At 36.6% G+C, this 14108-nt stretch overlaps 1 protein-coding gene across 1 annotated transcript in view; it reads right to left on the reverse strand.

The window, feature by feature from the left end:
• CXCR4 (C-X-C motif chemokine receptor 4) overlaps positions 1-14108 on the reverse strand; it is a 72136-nt gene that overhangs the window by 18977 nt on the left and 39051 nt on the right. The gene's annotated exons all lie outside the window — the stretch shown is intronic.

Here is a 14108-nt window from a genome sequence, read left to right on the forward strand (position 1 = left end):
ATAAATTTGTAGCTTAGACAGAAACTCCCTTTTTTGCACTATACTCCCAAATTGAATGACTTCAGTATTAATAGTGCCCACCTACAGATGTCTGCGAAGGGCGTTACTTATCAGTTGGTTAGGGAAAAAGTCTGAGGCTCCTCATTAAAAAGAAACATGGGATATTCACTCAAAAATACAGATGAATTAAGAAATAATGAGGACCAATAAACAGAGAAGGGCTTTGCAGAGTGAGGATTTTCAACTGGCATAAATTGGCACAGAAATTTAGAAATGTATGTCAGTCATCCAGGGTAACTGCTATGTGTAAATTTAACACCGATTTCCCAGAAGCAGTGAGCAATCAGGGAAAGCGGTAAGAAATTTTGACTTCTAATTCACTGACCTGAAAATTGTAACTCATTCTGGTATATTGTGAGTAGTTAAATACAGGGTAACAAAATTCTTTATTAATAGTTTCTTTAAATAAATTTTGAATATCGAATACTGTTCAGATCTTTAGGTATTTATAGTGATATTTAGAATGCTTAATGAGTACTAGATGCAGAAGAATTATATTTAAACAGAGGGTACATGATCTTGGGAAACTTTCAGTGCATGAATTAATATACTCTGTAAAACTCCACTACAGTTTATGGTAAATTATTTCGACAGGAATAGCAATGAATTCAGAATATAGTTTAATGAACTGGACCATGGGTTAACATGGCTTTTCTTAAACCCTGAAAATTAAGAAACATCAAAACAATGACTTCTGATAATCCCCTCAAATAAGGCTTAAATTCCTGAAGTGATTCCTTTGCTGAAGTAGCTGCTTTGTGTAACAAAGAGCCTTACACAAAGGCTGCCTATAGCAGGAAGATAGGCAGGATGCAGGCTTGAAAGTTTGCTGGCCCAGTCAAGATTTTTTATAGCCTTGGGCACCAGTTAATTTGGGGAAGTGTTTAACTGACTTTTATTTATACAATGTTCCTCTCTCTGTGTTTAACTGAAAGCTCTTGGCTCTACCCGTTGGCATCACCGTAGCGCTTCTAAAATAACTAGAAAGCTGAAATCAGTGAATTGGTGTTGCAGGTACAAGTATGGGGGGATAGAGTGAAAACAAAGTGGTGAAATCGAGATTTTGAGTAATTTTCTTTTGCTATCGTTGTCATGATTTCTCTGCAAAGCAGTGTCCATCTACCACTGACTACTCAACACTGCAGCTCCACAATAAGCCCCCCTGTTCCTCCCGTTGTTCCTCCCCCCTCAGTCCTCCGTCCTGAAAAGTCCCCTCCAACTTCACATTTCATTCTGAAAGCAGAAGGAACTACACGTTACGCCAAAATGTTTTCTGAACGTCCAGTAATTAGTAAATGCATCTATATTGTTAAACTGATTGTTATCTAGAACTGGAACCCACCAAAGTTTTCTTTTGCTTGTGATATTCCCATGTTTGTATCTCTCAGAGGTCTGTAAGAACATGCTAGAGTGTGACTTCTGTAAGCATCTTTTGTAATAAGCTTCTTTCTTTGTTTATTTGAAAGCTCACACCGCATGTGATCAGTGAGCATTTTATGAACACTCTGCAACTTGAACGCAGCAAATGACTAGTCAGGAGGGATGGCTCATATCTTGTGTTTCTAACTCCAGAGGTTGTTACTCAAATTGGAAATGAGAGCACAAAGTTAAAATGGAAAAATTGCATAACATCTTACAAAAACATAGATAATAGATTGGATTTCATAAACATACAAACTAATAATTCTGACCTTTGACATACCTTTAATCTATTGTCTTGCTAAAAGGAGGTCTGTTGCATTCTTGAGAGTAGAGATTTGAAAGGGAGAGAAAGCTGCAGTGAGCAGGTTCTACTTTCCTACCCTTAACAATTGCAGACCCACAGGCCTTGCTCATCTCTAAAAATAAAGCCTTAGCAGGTATCACAGGAGAGGAGAAAATGCCATCAACCTGCCAGAGATGGCACCCCTATTTCTGTCGTTCATGGTGAGTATCTTCTGTTCACTGACATAATCAAAAGGCAGTTGGTGACTTCAGTTGATCCCAAACCTCCTGCACACTGCTCTGGTACTTTTTCTGGTTCTCACCTCAAGGCTTTCCTGTGTTTGATTTTGACTTTAGATGAAAACTGATTTGGACTTACCCCTTGAGCTGTGTATCTCTTGGTGTAATTTATATTGAAACTATTCCTGGGTTTTTTTTCTCTGAACAATAGTAGAAACAAATTTCATACAATCGATTCTCTGTCAGAGAAAGCTTTGTTAAAATAACATTTCCTCTTTCCAAAAAGCTGGTTTTTTTTCCTCTGGTTTTTCAAAGGCATAAGAGGCATCTAGTCAAAACCAATCTGCTTCCTTATGGGAACACATCCAGCTCAGTCTTCTCACTGTATAATGCCTTCCTGCCACACTCTTAGCTGGGAATCCTTTGAACCACATTACAAGTCTGTATGGTCATTAGCAGATATTTTGAGCTCTAGCCTCTTCTTTACTTTCATGGAGACTACAGAAGAGGTGAATCGTTTAATCTATTTGCCTGGGTTCCTGCAGAATTTCAGTGATGCATATATATTGCAAAGCTAATTAGAATAATAACTAATACTTTTATTAACTTTGCTGGCAGCCTGAATGGATTGGTACTTTAGTTAGAGTTCCTTCAGTGTGACTGTAAGCGGCATACACGATCTCATGCAAACCACCTGATTTCGTATCTGTGAGATATGTCCCCAGAAATCTTAGCGTTCTACATAAGCGGATCCAGTGTGAATCAGAGCACATCAGTTCAAGGAATTTTTGTGGAGTCGGTGCTCTCCTTTAAGATACTAGATTGATTAGAAGGAAGTAACTCAGGTCCAGGGAACTTGAACGACATGACAATGCATGCTTAAAAAAAAAAATTTGCTGAGAGCACTTGCACTGCACAATATACAACTAGTGCAAGCTCCACAAGCAAATTCTTCTTTTGTTCTCTCTTCTTTAAAAAAGAAGAAATTAAGTTCAAGAGGTGACGCTGCTCCTTACATAACTGAAAACTTCTGTAAAATTTTGAATTTTACAAAACCATCTGTATACCTACCAGAGCCTTCTGTTTGCAGCAAATGTTTGCGGGTTTAGGACCAGTGGTATGGTTTTCTATTCCGTTTTTCTTGTGAAGTCATTTACCATATATTTTTTAAATGCTTAAGATAACTCAGCTTGTCCATGTAGTGGATATAGTATAGCTTTTTGAACCATAAGTTTTCCTTTTTCTGACTTGGTAATGTTGACTTTACAACCTTCATTTTTAACATAGACAAGGCTTTTTTACAATTAACATTACATTTAACCTACAGTCGAGGATGTATGGTTTTGTGTACTGTACATGTGTACAGTACTTTAAGCTACACTTCCTTTTTAAGGCATTTGTTCTATGAGTTAGTGTATTCATGACTGCATCATATATTGTATGCTTTATAGCAATCATTGCATTAACAATCAGAATAGCTAGTAGGTCCAATGGGACAACAAGAATAATGACGCATTAATAGAGAATGAAATGTATAATTTTTGCATCAAGAAAATTTTAAATAGTTAACTGTATAGCTGTTTCAGCTACAGGCAGCAAATGTGACGGTGTACAATAATTATTGAAGCAGGTAAGAGATTTCAGATATTGCGGGCCTAACATGTAAGAATTCTGAATACGGACCTACATTCCGCAACATTTCCTATTGCAAGACTTCCAAGATTTTGATGAGAGCTCAGAACAAAAGCTGCTCTGTTCCTCCTGGGGTTTACGTCAACCAGTTGTCTTATTATTCCTGATACTTTGCCAATCATATTGTACGCTTTGAGAAAGGGATGAAAAAGCAGCTTTTCTCCTTTAAAGAGATTTAAACTTCAAAATCTTATTACTGTGACTATTAATTGCAGAAGGGACAGGCTGAAATGCCAGCTACAGAGTACAGTAGAGGTACTGCTGACAACATTTTTATGAGGTTCCACATAATGGCATTTCTGTATGATGACCTTAAGGTGTTCCCATAAATTCTAGATTATTTTTTTTTTTATGGATAGAAGTAGAGCACAATGGATAGGAGGATGGGACTAGAAACAAATCCATTGTGACAAGCAATCTTTATTTTCTAGGTTTCTTCCATTTTCTGGCATTTTGTAAATTTTGAGTGTTTGGCTTTACAAACTTAGAATTATTTTTAACACATTTTTGATGCCAATATATTTATTTTAGTTGTTTATTTTGGCTTTACAGCCTTAAACATTAAAGCAATGCAAAGAGATACAGTCTTCTATGCATTAACTGTGCTCAAAGAGAGTATGCCTAGGGGACTGAAGTCCAGGGAACTGCAGCTGTGTTTTTAGGGGAATATGCTTTTATACTTGTATCTGTGGAATGGCTTTGTCTTACTAGAAATGCATTATTTGTATTTGCATTGTATAGTGCTTATAAATATCCTTTAACACAAGCTTCACAGTGCTATAGAATAGGTTAGTTTGGAAACCTGTGTCCAGCTCTTGATCTGCATTTTACCTTTCATTTTTAAACTAGTCCTGCAGTCTTTTTGCCAGGACATTTCCCCAGAACATTTTCCCACAGAGCAACTGGGATTGTGTCCACAGATGCACAATTACAAACAGTCCTTAAATTGCTAATGCATCAAGCCAAATAAGCTACCAAGAAAAGCAGCAAGACTCCCTGGTAGCCAAATGGCCTGTACACTCTATACTGAACACATTTATTTCTTGTCTTAGAAGTCATGGGTAAAACACATGTTTTGAAATGTTTGTCAAACAAAACAATAATCCTCCAGCTTCATGGTAAAAAGGAGGTGCAAGTGCCTTTCCAAAGTTTCCTCACTGGCAGTTTTGCTTCTGTTTTCTGTGCTACTGGAGTGATAAAGAAATCTTGATCTATCCACAGGCCTTTGTTTGAGTTTTCCACAGGTTAAATTTCTCAGGATCTTGCCAGATTATTTCATTATGGACTCAGTATTTTCTTGAAAGATATTTTTTGCAGTCATTAACTGACTTTCACTTAATCAAGCCTTCCATTTGAAGATTCTTTTGGGGAATAAAACTCCACTGATTTTTTCCATTTTTAAAATCAGCTTTTTAAGCCACTTTTGATAGCTTTACTAAGGCAAAATTGCCACTGAACATGCTCAACACAAAGTGAGTAATTCTGGATTCAACTATATTTTCTTAACCAAAGGCTTGCATTTATTGCTATCATTAATGCTACCAGTCTTGATTGCCCTATTTGTCACAATTTTGTAACAGAAATGATATTTCAAAAGCTCAAATCCATGCATATCATAGTCTGAACTAGCGCCAAGTGAAGTGGAGAAGCTTTCAGTGATTTTGATCTGATGTGAGAAACTTGTTCTCAAATTTTCTGCATATGAGCATTTAGAATTGTTAATATTAGTATTATATTAACTGAGACATGCTTGAAATTTTAGCACTTTTCAGTGAGAAAACTGTCAAATATAATGAACTTTCCCTCAGTTTATGTCAATTTTTAAAATTTCATTACTAGTACTGCCCAGAGTCAGAAATGAAACTGAAAGCTGGCTCATGGGAGAAATGGTCATGTGGAGTCAAATCTCTTTTTTCCAGGACTTAAACCAAAACCACACTTAAGTGCTGAACTATGAAGATAGTTTTCCCCAAGAAAAGTTCTATGGATAGCAGGAGGTGAGACAGATTCACAGACCACTAACAGAGCTGCAAATATAGCCTCGGCCACAGATACCTCTGCATCTACTTGCTGGTCTATATGACACAGTTACTTAGTTAATACATATTCTCTCTTTATATATATGCTTAGAGCTTCTTTTTTCTGTAGAGACTATGTTCTTTTATAATATGCATTTTCTATGTAACATATAGCAAGATTCCCCTTAATTAAGGAGGAGAGATTCTGATAACTATACAAAATAGATTTTTTTTTACTATCTGATATACCAAATACCCATAAGGATCAACAAAAATTAAACAAATCTCAGTGGTCACCAGTAGTCACAAGGCTGATGTTTTCATAGCTGATGGCAAAATCACATATGTAAGACCATTATTAACAGAATTTTAAGGATAACTAAAGTCTTGCTATTATATTTTTCAAATCTTTACACTGTTATATAAAATACTGGGAGCAAGCAAAGAAATTGGTTTATTGCTGCAATAAATTAACCTAAAAGAAAGACTTAGAAGCCGTGGGTCTGAATCATAATGTTGGTATTAATGATACAGGAAGGCGGTGTTCCTTGCAAGTTTCTAAAATATGAAATGTCATGCTTGCTCTATATTTCATAAATGGGAGATAAATGGAACTACATAGCATGAAATATGAGGGACTAACAGAATCTGGTACAAGCACTTTGTAAAATTATAAAGGTTAAAAAATGTTATCACAGTAGAGAAGATTCATCATAATTAAATCTAGGGAAAATGAGGTATTTGCAGAGTTTATTTCATTACATTGACCTTTTTATCATACACTACTTAAAATGTGTTGTTGAGGACTGGCAGAGGGCATGTTGCAGCAAACAAGATCAAAGGGAAAGGTTTTGCTTTGAGATCTTACTCAGTGAAGAAAAAGTGTATTAATGGTATTGAACTCTTATGTAGCATTTTATTTGTATATATCCAAATGCTCTGAGAAGAAAACCATTATCTCTATTTTACAGATTAGGAGATGGAGGCACAGAGATTTTACCTAACAGTATCATATTGAAGATTATGAAGCCAGGAACAGAACTGAGAGGAAACTGTAGATCTCTCTAACTCCATCTCAGGACAAGACAAAAGGTACCTATTTATATATTTTTAAATGGCTACGTGAACTATCGTATTTGACTCTCTCCAAAATAAATTCAGTTATCTCTTGATTGATTGCAATGCATCTCTTCTGTTGTAAATGTTGATAGCATTTATTATATTGCTGCAATTAATTACGGGCAATTTTACTTAAGCAATAAGCCAGGTTACAATTCCATTCGGTTTGATAGGAGTCTTTAGGGGACTGGTGGTATGGGATCAAGTAAACCTCCTCCTCCTATTTTTGTTATTATTGTAGTTGCTCTTTGTTTGGGTAGTGTCTGCAATGTTCTGGGCAATTTCCCAACATAAAAGAAGGCAATATTTCCTTCCCTAAGAGGTTACATGATAAAAAAAACAGACAAAAAGATGAAGAGTAGAAAAGGTCAGTATAGAAATCATCAGTGTTTTAGCGTCTTGTCACTTTTAGTGAGTTTACTGAGTAATCTCCAAGAACCCCGGGCTGACCATAATCAACCTAAAAGAAGGCTCATCAGATTTTTAATAATTTCACCTGTTTGTGTGCAGATGGCTGTTGCCCATTCTTAAGAAAGTAATCTTTTTTTCCCCAGCTGTTTATTTGGGAGGGTACCATGCAAAACCTAATGTGTAAATAAGGCTTAGGCATACAACTCCTACTGATGCTGAACCACTCTCATCTGCTGCTCTGTGCATAGAACTTCTGTAATCTACACATACTGGGTGATTTTTTTAATGTGTGATTGTGTGCTAATGTATTAAAAATGCAAATCAACACACAGAGGTAAAGCTACACATACGAGCAATTGCTAATAATCCAGTTAATAATAACATTACGAAAGAATAACACATTACTAATTCAAATATTACAGAGATCAGTAATGCGACAGATTGTCTAAGGATTTTAAATCCCCAATTCACATTGAGTTTAGGTCTGGGTATCAGCCAAATGTTACTGTTTGACTGTTTTTCACAAGTCCTATATTAAAGACATTTACTTGTCTTAATTTTTATGCCCATATCATGAAAATTATGACTGCAACAAAAATCTTATTTTAGCAGACTTCATGGATGCCCTTAGTTTACTGTTGACTGCATGTGGATTTGGAAACTCTTAATAACTCTTTTTGGGGGGATTATACCTGCATGTAGATATTATCAGATGGGTTACCATCCATTTAGATCAAAAAAATGTATGTATATAAAATGCAAGCATCAGAACAGGGCCCAAAAGTACAGCGATTACACTTCTGAGCTTGATGGGTTTTGGAAATTCAGAACACAGCCAAGTATTTTCAGATTATTAATTAGTATATTTTTGTCTAGGATGATGTTAATTATACATATTACCCGTCTGTTCTCTAATGTAAACATTAAACCTCTTGATAATGGTATAAGTTAATTAGAGCAACCTGGTTTTTCTACATTATTCTATTGCTGTATCTTTAGCTGCCATAAAAGATACACTTTCTCTTGTTACAACACGCATTAGATGATAGATAAAACCAGAAGCAGCAAGAAATAAACATCAGAAAGGAACAGAATGCTGATTATCACAATACCACACAGATAACATCTAACAAACACGAAAGACTGGAAAAGGGGAAAGAAGGTCTTCCTAATTGCTTTACAAGCAGGGTTAGCAAAAAATACCTGATAAAAAAATTACAAATTAAAAAATCCAATGCCAGGTTAAAAATGCATAAAAATTTACAACAGCCAAGTAAGAAAAGTAGTGAAGAAAAATGAAAAGGAAAATGACATTTTAATGATGATTTTTTCCTTGGCTTATGTTTCTCACTCATGTGAGCTAAGTGTTTGTAGGTTTGAAATACATTTCTCAAAATGAGTCTTTTGCTGTAATTTGTTTCGTTTTAACTGTTCACTTTTTGTACGTTAGGATCTGTGTAGACTAGGGGGGGTTCTAAACTGGAGTAAAAATCGTACTTTTAAAATATTGTAATTGTCTGTAACGGACTGACAGGTTTTTTGTACTATCTCACTTCTTGCTTAGTTATTAATAATTTTTTTTTCAGTTTGCTTTCTGTCTAACTCCGAGGTTTCACAAACAATTTATGTGAGGACTAACTGTAGATTGTCACTGAAAGGGGTGTTTCAACTCTTTAGAAACTGGCTGAAAACTTAGTATTTTCAGTGTTAGTTTTCAGTAGGATCAGTGAGCTGATCTTGTTTATCCTTTGGCTGTATGATCTCTAGAGCCCACACAAGGGAAGTGGTGGGAACACGCAGCTGGAGATAAAAGGAAGTTGGATTGCCCTGTTCAGGAGCAGCGCAGTCTTAGATCAGCTTAAATTGACTGTGAAATCTCACTTTTAGTAGAGGGGGAAATTTGCTGATTTACAGAGCAAGAACATTTGCACTAATGTCTTATTTCTGGCTTACATGGGTTTAAATTTACAGTAACTTTATTGAAGTGAGTAGACTTAAAACAGCAGGGAAGTACTAGGAACATTTTTAAAATTAGGAAAATTGTTATACTCATCAAAAGAAACAAGCTAATTTGTTCAGCGATATATTAAACAGCTTTTTGATTCCTTTCATTTCAGCCTTTACAGGCTTCCCATTTATGCCTGGGTTCTGATGGGTCTGTGGGATCTGCCCAGGCTGACTTCTCCCTTAATCCATTTACTTAAAAAATCAAAAAAACAAACATGGAAATGTGTGTGGCAACTTTCTCAATGCCACTCTGTAGGTCTGTCAAAATGGGTCTTCTCATAATGGTTATCTCTGTCCTCTGCTGCTGTAGAAATTTGTTGTTGGAGGTGAACATCACTGTATTTTTTATTTCAGTAGATGGTTCTTACTGACTTACTGTCAGGGCACAGGGCACTGATAACCCTTAATGGCCCTTACCAGCCTCCACAGGACCTCCGTCACCCCACCCATGGCACAGGACCCCATTTCAGCCCCCCCCGGGCTATCAGTCCTTGCATCAGTGATGCTGTAAGGTGCCTGCCTCCAGCCCCGCCACAGCCCTGCCCTGCCCGGCCACAGGCACTGCTGAGCCACATCCGCTCGTGGGCTGATGTCCCAGCCTGACCTTGGGCCTTGCCTCCACCACACACCTGCCTGGGGCTCTGGGATGTCCCCAGCTGCCCCCCCGACCTGTCCCTCTCCCTTGTGGGGATGGTGGGACAGGCCCTGGCTGGTGCTTTTAAGTAGTTTTAATTGTTGTAAAGCAAGCAGCAGTTTCAGCTATTCAGCTGTATCGTAAATCAATATCGATCACAGAAAAAAAATTCATAGTCTGCCAATTGTCTCTTGTTTTTTAATTTTGCCATCTCATGCTTCTGGGGAGATCAGTTTTCATAGTAATTTTGCATGAAACTAAATGTATATTTATTACATTTATTAAATGTGCACCAAATTACCATTGGCCAATCAATAACTATCTGATACAACTATTTCTAACAGAAAAGAAATTAAATTGATAAGTGGGCAATCTCTGTGGTCAGTCAAGTTTAATATTTAATAAAATTATTGAAAAGTTCTTACATTGGTATTGGTTTTCTTATTAAAAGTTACCATTGGAAGCATAACTCATGCTATTTTGATTTGGTTTCTCTTTATTTGTACACTTTATCTTAGAAAAGATTTTGCACAACATTGATATTTTGCACAAATGTCTAGCTTGAGTAGTCTGAGATTTCTTTGTGTTGTTAAATGGGGGAAAGTTCTTTGTCTGTCACTCATCTTCGAAACAGAAGCAACACTTGAGTGAGAGCTTCCCTGTCACCTTCTTGTGTCTCCTTTTGTTTATCTGACACCGTTGTGAGACATTTGGAACCCTCCAGCTCAATATAAAACATTTGCTTGGCAGGTTGGGCCTCCTCTTCCTTTGATGGATACAGCACATGTGAAGAAGAGTTGTTGGACACATCTGATCTTGTCCTATATTCCTGGGGAGATTAGCTCTCCTCGTTTAACAACTTGCAAAAAATCTTTTCCCTGTCCTTGAAAAAGAGCAGCTCCAAACTCTGTCAACTGAAAGCATTTCAGTCTCAAATCAGAGTAAAATAACATACTGCTGCTGTTGTCTAAGCATTGTTAAATACTTAATGCTGCACATTTCTGCTCATCCTCTCTCTTTTCTGAGTGGTCTTTGCTGGGATTTGAAGCCATCTGTGAAGTGTGCTTTGCGTTGTAGGTATGCCCAGGAATAGTCCATTCCATTTCAGATACAATAGAAGAAGCAAGAACTTTGCTGTTTTCTGTAGTTAACAGAGATCATGTTCTGAATGTTTACACAGTTTCATTACAGGGAAGGATACAGAGAGAAATAGAATACGGAAGAGTGTTTGAGGTCAAAAACTTAAAAAAGTTCAGTGGTGCATATATGCGCTTAGATATTTATTCATTTTATGTAAGGGAAAAAGTTGAGCAGAGCTGCTCAATGCATTAAGAATGCCATCAGATTTTATTTTCATCATGATTTATACAGATGCACACCTAAAACTTGAAATGTTGTTGTTCAGTGCATGGGAAAGTACCTATTCCCATTATTTTGAGTAGGCAAATCTATAGCTGGCCTCTTGCAAATCACTTTTTTCTACTATAAAGATTTACATTTTGCCTGAGACTATTCTTCAAGCTACACGTAGCAGAACTGCTGTGATCCGAGTTCATGGAGAGCAACATTTTGAGAGACTGGGGAACATATCAGTAAAATGCTCTAAGAGCTTGTTTGCACATCTGCTAGTTATTGAATTGCTCCATTTGGTCAAGTGATGGACAGGCATGTTTTTATAGTTTGAAGATGCTGGGTTCAAATCATGTGGCCTAGTGGAAGAAAACATGATATTTTCCTGAACAATCTCAGAAGGGGCTGTTTACCCCTTTAGCAATGGCCTGCATGGAAAGTGTGCCATATTACAGAAGTGCCACTACAAGAGGACTGAGGCTACAATAGGAAGCGGCAGATGCCAGGGTGTGGGGTGTTCAGGTAGGAAGATTGGGTGCAAATGACGTTTTCTTGCCACTGAGTGGCCCAAGGCCCATAGCAAGAAAAAAACTGCAAGTGGCCTGATAGAGTTGTCTGCTGCACGTGCTGAAAGTGCTGTTAAGATGAGATTTGTTTTGATAGTTTGTCCATTAGAGATAGCAAATTAATATTCACTGCATTTTTGAAATATCACAAAAGCTGACAGCCACCAATGGTCTAAAGTAAGTGTATGTAAATACATGCGCATGTATATGGATAAATAATAAACCATACTGTATGTGCATGCTTGAGGATAGGTAACAAATCATACCATATGATGTAACTATCTGTATGTGGTTTCTTAGGGTGTATGTATATGTGCAAAAGCCAGCCCTTAACGATACAATAATACTGAATTATATCTAAGCCATCCTGCTCATGTATGAGAGGAAATCAAACATTTATATTCATATAGAGTATGGTATGCAATGACTGCAAACCTCTAAGACGGCTTTAACAACAAATAAATCTGGAATCTGCTATCTGTGTATCTGTCAGTACTGAACCAAGACTCTTTGCAGTGTAACATTGAAACAACATTCATGTTTGAGTGATATGTCCTATGCACATAGTGCATACAGATCTCTGGAATTACTAAATCATGAGAATACTAGAATATAATTAGAATTCCTAAGTGATCTAGCAAAAAGCTTTTTTTTCCTGAAGTGGTGCTTTGTAACCTATCATCTCACTTAAACACAGGATGATAATTATTTTCCCTTCCTAAACACTTCTAATCTCTTTATGCCAAATCAGGTAAGGTACAGAACATTCTGTATTATTTCTCACTAATCTAATCTGGGACACAGATAAGGCATATTTGGCTGATTCTGTAAACCTTCACTATGAAGAGGAAAGATGAGTCTGAGAATGAGCAAATTGAAATTGCAAATTCAGGAAACAGTATTGCAACTTAAATTACTTGAGTGAGGAAACAAATTGAAGCTGTGTCACAATTTAGGTTGCAAAATGTAAAAACACCAAGCGTAAGTAAAAATAAACCTGTCATTAAATGCATTTATCCATTTTGACAATTATTTTCATTCCCCCCCCAAGACTGTAGGCTTTTTTGACTGAAGTGGAATTGTGTAGAAGAAAGGTTTAAAGCGATGTAAATATATCAGAAAAGTTTTACAGAAACCATAGAAACTCTACTAATTGCATTTATTGAAGAATACAAAGCTAGCATTTAATTAGTATAAACTAAGTTGCACTCAATACTTTACTGAGAAATTTTCCAGCATATTCATTTGCCTTAATACTGTGCAACAGATGTAGTGATAGTCTGGGAGAACAAAATTCTGTCCCTAGATCCTCAATTTGTTTCACATTTTAAGCTCAGCCTGAGCACTTGGAGCTTTAAAATGCTCGCTAGCTTATGAATAGCCAACTTAAGAATACTGTGTTTGGTTTTCAGAAATTTGCACATCTGTGTTTTCACTACAGATCGATGTACAAGCAGGTACAAGTTTATCTCACACTTTAAACTGGCTCACTACTGCCTTGCACTTCCGTGCTACTTCATCACAGAACAATGCGGTTCAGTAGTTGTCCTAGCAAAATTAATAGTAAATAGTGGCAGTAAAATTGCCTTTGAAGAACAGGTTCATCATCTTAAAATCAGTATACAAAGTTTCAGAATGCAAGAGGCTAGATTATCTTCAAAGCACACACCCTATGCTACGGGCCTCTTAGTTTTGCATTTACAAAATATTGATGACAAAGGGAACTTCACTCATTAATGTTGTAGTTTTTGCATTTCCTTGAAGCGCTTTGACATCTTTTGTGAATAAAATTGCTAATAATGATGGTGGCATGTGGTAATGGCCTCTGTGTAATCCAGTAACTATTAGCAGCAAGAAAGCTTTGAAAGCTTCTGGATTCATGTGGTTTGCAGTATTGATAGCTGTCAGGTGAATTAACAGTACTTTTCCAGGGTTTCAAATGCTAAAACCTTTTTTTTAATGCAGAAATTGCCAAAACTAAGATGAAAAAAAGTATTCAATAAAAAGGAAACTTTTTTTAAAATTCCTGTATTTTATTTCAGTCTTCCCTGTTTAAATTTTCCTTTTCTCTTATGTTGCAATTTAAAAGAATTTATCCCCATACTTAAATAGAAATGAATTCAACAGGACATGCTGTGTATGTATGCGTGGGAGCCCCCTTGGCTTCAGTAGGTCATTAGTGCATGTGTGAGCTGAGCATTGGCTTGGTACAGGATTTTAGAAAGCTTGCCACTCTTTTAACAAGGTATAATAGTTTTTGAGATTCATTGCAATAAAGAAGGCAAGGGAATAAACAGGAGAAGTTGG

This window comes from Egretta garzetta, unplaced genomic scaffold (genome assembly GCF_000687185.1).
Source record: "Egretta garzetta isolate BGI_Z169 unplaced genomic scaffold, ASM68718v1 scaffold197, whole genome shotgun sequence".
NCBI classification, from domain to species: domain Eukaryota; kingdom Metazoa; phylum Chordata; class Aves; order Pelecaniformes; family Ardeidae; genus Egretta; species Egretta garzetta.